The 6,870-nt window shown below is 41.4% G+C and overlaps 1 long non-coding RNA gene across 1 annotated transcript in view; it reads left to right on the top strand.

The window, feature by feature from the left end:
- The first annotated feature begins 376 nt into the window (after positions 1-376).
- LOC147659107 (uncharacterized) overlaps positions 377-6,870 on the top strand; it is a 207,364-nt gene continuing 200,870 nt past the window's right edge. Inside the window, exon 1 of the long non-coding RNA XR_015307318.1 lies at positions 377-505. This is a non-coding gene — a long non-coding RNA (uncharacterized LOC147659107). The remainder of the gene's footprint in view (positions 506-6,870) is intronic.

Here is a 6,870-nt window from a genome sequence, read left to right as displayed (position 1 = left end):
ATGTTTGCCCCAAAAAGTCGTCTCTAAAATGTTCTTGTTATGTTTGTGTTTGGTATGTTTACCAATAAATGTAGCTTTTAAAGTGGCTTTGACATAACATGTTGGAAGTAGATCCAGAAGAATCATTGGATTCCATTTCATGCTGGTGCATCATTCCTATGTTTTTTCATGATAAATACATGTTTCCTAAGGAGCCACTGTTCTGCTTCCACATACACAGCAACAATGTTTACTGACTTGAGTACAGTTTTAGTATTGCTTTTAGATGAAGTTACCTTTTTTCTGCAGTCAAAAACACGTCATAGCAAATTGACCATTCTGAAAATTATTCCAAAATATTTGCCAACATGTATGTGCTTTCTTTCTTTCTCTTACAGCGAGAATCATAAAAACAAAACAGTGGTGTGAAATGCTTCCATGTTTAGAAGAGGAAGGCTGTGACTTGTTAATCAATAAATCAGGCTGGACCTGTACGCAGCCCGGCGGGCGCATAAAGACGACTACGGTAAGTAGGTTCAAAAGACATCAATATGGCATGTGTTATGTCTTTACTTGCATTTCTCATACTAATGACACAGTTTGGCAAATACATATACCAATAGAAATATATCCTTGTGAAAATTAGTTTCATTAAGATTTATTTCTGGTAAGTTCTACCACTGGTTAATCAGATGTAAAAGATATAGGTGCCAATAATCTTGATATTAGAATGTTCCTACCACTCAGGGGCAAACTATTCAGTTCTGGCCCCAGTTTGACTCCCACAATGTGTCACAACCCACTGTCTATAAAAGTTTATATTACCTACATATTATATATGTGTTAAAAAAAATTGAATATATTAGTTGTAAACCCTTTGACTGCCTCATTTGTTTATTTCAGAAATAAATGGAGTTTATACCTGTTAGAAAAGGGGTTTCTGGCTGTCTGGGGTATGCACTTAAGCCAGGCAAAAGCCACCTCTCTAGTCAGCGCAAGTAAGTTACACATCAAAGATAACCTGTGCTCACTCTCTCGTAGCTTGGCACAGAGCAGTCAGGTTTATCATCAGAGGCAACGTATAAAGTGTTTTCGCAAAACACTCACAAAGCAACACAATGACTACACCACAATCAATCAATCAATCAATCATTGCATTTCTAAAGCGTTCTACATACCCATGAGGGTCTCAAGGCACCGGGTGATGGGGGTAAGTGGGGGCAGCTGCTGCTGATCGAATAGCCAGGTCGCTACTGATCGAAGAGCCAGGTCTTGAGAAGTCTTCTGAAGGCCAGCAGGTCCCGAGTCTGTCGTAGGTTGGTAGGGAGAGGGTTCCAGGTCTTGGCGGCGAGGTAGGAGAAGGATCTGCCGCCGCCAGTGGTTTTCCGGATACAAGGAACCGTGGCGAGAGATTCCACACATGATTACATGAAAAATATGTATAATATTTCATCAGACAAAAACAACATGAATCAAAAGTATTTAGCACATTATAAGCCTACTGGCACCTTATGCATGAGTCATAACTACTTTGCACTTTAGGAAATTGCTAAGCATCAACATGAATGTCTTACGGGGACCCTTTATAAGTTTTTCCCAGTACCCTTATTGAGAAATATACACACTATTCTGAAAGCAAGAAAACAATGATGGATTTCACAAAAGGGGTACGAGTCAAGAGTAATTTCTATGCAAGAGCAATCATGGTGTAATCATTTATCACTGATGCAATGCATAGTGCAAATATTTCCAGTTTTGTTAGAGAAAAACACCTGAATTACAACATGTGCATCCCAGGTGGTAAAACGCCCCCCATTCTCTCAGGGGCTTCTGATGGCTGGTGGTCATACCACACGAATATCAGTCCTTAGAAGGGGCGGGCTGAGACAGCAATTTTTGCCATGCAAGGGCTTCTTGTGCTCCGGCAACGCACTTCTGGGCATCAATCTAAGGAATCAAGGTGGCTCGTGGATTCATTCCCACACTGCCTGTGTAGCACAATTCATAAAGGGGACATGGAGGTCCTACACCCAGGGGCACAGGCACATATAGAGAGAGGCACTCGACTCATCTCAGGCGGAACAATACAATGGCCCGCACATATGATTGTAGAGTAAATGGATGCCAAAAGAAAAAAAGCTCGCCTTCAGCTGAGCAGTTTGAAGAATACAGGGCAAGTAGCACTGGGCACGAAGACATAGGCAGGCGGCAGGCCAGTACATAGGCAAAAGGAATTAATGATGGATGGAATGCTGAACAAAGCAAACATTCACCCCCATTTACAAAGATACAGGTTTAATCCATCATTCCTTTGCCCACCACGCCACCCAAGTTTGGACCTAGCCATATGCAAATCAGTCCTGACTCTCTTCTTCTTGCAGACAATTCAGCTCAAACTGCCAAGCCAGATCCTCCCTGGACTGGAAACAAGCATCCTGGGACCGGTTTCGGGGCATCACCCCTTATCAGCAAGGCTAGCTTGAATCCAGTGGTGCAGTGAGCATGGGACCCTCATCTGGGCATACCCTTCCCACTTAGGGCAACAAAAGCAAAAGGAACCAATGATGGTTGAAACATTAACCCCCAGTCACAAAGATCTGGGTTTAATCCATCATTCTTTTGCTCACCACGCAACCCCAGTTTGGGCCCAGCCATATGCAAATCAATCTTGACCCTGTTCCTCATGGGAACAGACTAGACTGAACTGCCAATCCAGATCCTCTCTGGATCAGAAACAAGCATCCTGGGACTGATTTCAGGGCATATAGGGCAGATGCCAAATGGCAGTTCCTCCTGGCAGCACAACAGTCCTCTTTGCAATAGGGAGATTGTAGAGCCAGCAGTGTCTGGTTACTAGGCTACAAAGTGCCTCTGGTTAGACCAGAACCAGGGAACAGCAGGGCAAGAACCAGAAAAGTAGTCCAGTTGAGTCCTTTTAGGTAGCACAGCAGTTAGCAGGCAGCAGGACAACAAGCAGAAAAGCAGTCCTGATGAGCCCTTTAAGCAGTACAGCAGTCCTTTTTTGTCAGAGGTTCAATCCCAGTTCCCCAAAGTGCTTCGGAAAACATGGGGTCAGAGCCCTTGTGCTTATACTTGAAAATGTCTTTGATGTAGGGAAAGACTTCACAAAACCTTTAGAAGTGCACAGCAGTCCCTTTCAACCCAGCTGTGGCTCAAGACATCAGTAGGGGGTAAATCAGCCCTCTGTGTGAGAGTAGGACACAGCCCATACAATTGAAAATTGTGAATGCCCTCTCCCTCCCACTCCAGGAAGACCATCAGTATGCAGCTGCATGCAGATGTAACCCCTGTCACACCCATCACTTTCTGTTTTGTGCCTCTCTAGAAAGTATGCACCAAGTGTAGCTGTCCCCAGGCCTAGACGTGGATTGGAGTCACGTTGCAAATCACAAAGGTCCATAAGCAGATAAATGCCCACTTTCCAAAAGTGGCATTCCCAAAATAGTAATGTGAAATCCAGCAACACCAGTAAGCAGGAGTTATAACTACCATTCTAATCATACCAACTGTGGCAACGCTACTCCTTTCAGATCAGGAATTTTCACGTAAAGATGTATAGGAGAATTCCCAGTGCTAACCTATGAGAGGAATAGGCTTCACAGCACTGAAAAACAAAATAGGCTGCTACCAGGACATGCCACACAATAAAGGCAGATGTCCTACCTTTCACTTACACTGCACACTTCCCATAGGACTACCTAGGGACTACCTTATGGGGGACCTACATGTAGCAAAAGGGGAGTTTAAGGTTTGGCAAGTAGTTTTAAATGGCAAGTCAATGTGGCAGTTAATAGTGTTTGCTGGCCTTGCAGTGGCAGACCTGAGATAGGTTTGAAAGGCTACGTCAGTGGGTAGCACAAGCAGTGCTGCAGGCTCACTCTTAGCAATTATTTACAGGCCCTGGGTATATGGTAAACCACTTTACAAGGGACTTGCAGATAAATAAAATATGCCCAACAGGTGTAAACCAATCATACCCTGTTTTAGAGGAGAGAGCATATGCTTTTTAGCACTGATCATCAGGGGTAAATGCCCAGAGTCCTAACATAAACAAAAGAAGGTTGGACACATAGGCGGAAAAAGGGAAAGGAAAATATTTGGGGATAACCCTGCAAAAAGGGCCAGGTCCAACATTACCCTTTCCTTAAAAAATAAGGTTTCTTCTTGGACTTGTAGCACTTTCAAAATTCAACATTTTGAATTTAGAATTAAAAAAAAACTTGATTTATCTTTCAACCCCTGAGTAATGGTTGTTTGCTTTATGTCTTATTTCCCACTCTTCCTCTATAGTGGCAATAAATGTTGCTAAAAGTGGACTCTGTAAAGAAATTTGAGCGTAGCATCTTTATCTGCTCAAGTGACTCAAGATATCATCAGAAATGTTGTTGTGGCAGTGGCTATATAACAAATGTGAGACTAACAAATGCACAAGCTAGTTAAACACCAACCCGGGTGTCGAAATTACACTGACTGAAAAGAATCATCCAATTATGCTCTGAAAAAATTTAACTGGCTAACACATGACTGTCTTTTGGACATTTGTGTGAACTGCTATAAGTAACTTCTAATAAAAGCAATACGTTTTAGAAGGGCATAGGAAAATGCTACATGACGTGTGTCTATGAACAGAGTTATTTAATGTGAATGAAAAAGCAATGCAACATTGTAATTATTGCTTTACCTGTGATTGACAAAGAAGTCATTTGCCATTTGTTCGTGAAGCACACTCTTGTACGCATATCGCGTCTGCACCACTCCCTCACGCAGAAGCCTGCCCAATGGCTCATTCAGCCTTCAGTGCCCTCCACAATACATACATTTCAGGACACACCAGTCCCTCAAATCATGAGATACTGATTCACTATACAAAATGGATCAATCAGCATTGTTCAAACCAATTTCTTGTATATTTCAGTGTTGCCATTTCTCAGAATAGGACTTTTTTACCAAAATATTGGGGTGAAAAGTGAGGTTAGTACAAGAAGAAAGCAAAGTAATTGTGTTTCAGCCAAAAAAGGTGGTTGATGAGTTTTTTACTGCAGCAACACATATTTAATGTGAGGTGCTTTACAAACAAAAAGTTTGCGTGTGTGATCCAGCTTTGGCAAATGAAGAAACCAGGATGCACTGGGGAGAGATGTGGTGAGATGTTCTTGGGGTAGGAGTTGCCAATACTCTATGCAGTTATTTTTTACAAATGTTTACGCTTTACATATGTGTGCATATATGCACACTGAGTCACATCAAGATAATGGTATGTTCTTGTAAATGCAACACACTTGGTCATGTGCTGAAGCCAGGATTAGTAGCCATGTGTTAAGAAGGCTAGGTGACCAACAATATCACTAGAACACCCAAAGCTATAATCCATCCCTTTTTTCCCAACTCAGCACTTTAAATAGATCTCCCCCACCTCATGTAGGTTTCTAGGTGCACAACAATTGTGTCCTCCACTTTTATTGTGTCTTGATTTTGGTAAGAACTAATATTTGGCTTATATCTCTTGCCTCAGTTACAGCTTGCACAGAAGTCTGCTGTCTGTGTCTCTTTGGTACTTATGTAAATTTGATTGTGTCTCAGACCATTATGCCCTTTATTGGATTCCTGCTGAACTATCGATTCAGGCAATGGCCATCTATCTAATTTTCAAGCTGAGAAATCTACTATTTCTCTGTATATTCTGTACAGGTTTATGCCGTGCAACTCTGCTTGACTTTGTCATTCAACTCAACAATATCACCAGCCATATGCTTATTTAAGAGGCTCTGATTCCATGACTGTAGAATTCTTTTTAACTTTATGCCTCTTCCTACAATGAGATACAAATATGTTTGCTCTTTAGCTGTCTATTGCTGCTTCACCATATTTGAGTTAGTTCATCACTCTTTCAAAGGTCCAGGTCCTGTCCACTTAATGGCCCAAAGTCTTGATGTATACAATATCGTTCTGACCCTTGGTGGTAAATTGTGATTGCCTATTGAGAATTCAGCTATCAATTTGCTCCACTCTGCTTCAGAGCTCTATAGGAAGATAGGCATAGGCAGAGGTTAATTACAGAAAAGCCCACTGACTGTTGTCTAAATTGCTTGTGCATTCAAAGTCTTCTTCTTTCCTTGCTTTACTCCTAGTGTCATCAGTCACTCTCCATCCTTTTTGCAAACCATGACTGAACCTAGGGGTAGGGTTGAATCTCTTAAATGGGGGGTCACCAAGATTTAAAAACATTAAAGACATTGTTGTTTTAGCATTGATGTTCTTGTAGATGTGCATATAAAATTAATTTGAGAAAAACCCTGCTCACATTCTGCAGTACTGGTAGCAATAGTGTGTCAAAAGCTCCCTGAACTGCCTTTGATTTCTTTCCCTCCAGATTCCTTATACTCTCTGAAAGCAAGTATAGTTTCTCAACATCCAATGTTGAATCTTTTACACAGAGACTCAATATCACTTTCCCCATAATGAGCAGGTAGTTTATCAGGTCAGCTATGTTTGGGTACATTTATCACTCCACTAATATCAGTATATCATACCTTTTTTTCGTTCCAAATAGTACCTTCTGTAGACATTGAACAATGTCTTAAATTTTCTGCAAGACTGCGAAGAAATTGCCCCTGTTCAATTCTTTTGTTAATGGTCTTTCCTTTGTGCTGCATTACACCTTGGAATATATTTTCTTCTAAGCCTTTTTACACTGTAAGAAATGGTTCCCTTGCCGGTCTACCATTGCCTCAAACACTGCTATTTGCCGACAAATAGCTCGATGAACTTCAATGATTATAGAGTCACGTTTCTGTAATTCAAGTGATAACTCTGATAACTCCTAAAGAGCTTCATATGAGAGGACAAGATCAGCAACAAACTGGATAGATG

The sequence above is a fragment of the Lissotriton vulgaris genome, unplaced genomic scaffold (genome assembly GCF_964263255.1).
Source record: "Lissotriton vulgaris unplaced genomic scaffold, aLisVul1.2 SCAFFOLD_954, whole genome shotgun sequence".
NCBI classification, from domain to species: domain Eukaryota; kingdom Metazoa; phylum Chordata; class Amphibia; order Caudata; family Salamandridae; genus Lissotriton; species Lissotriton vulgaris.
Note: the sequence above shows the minus strand (reverse complement) of the source record. Positions and strands in the feature narration are given on the sequence as shown.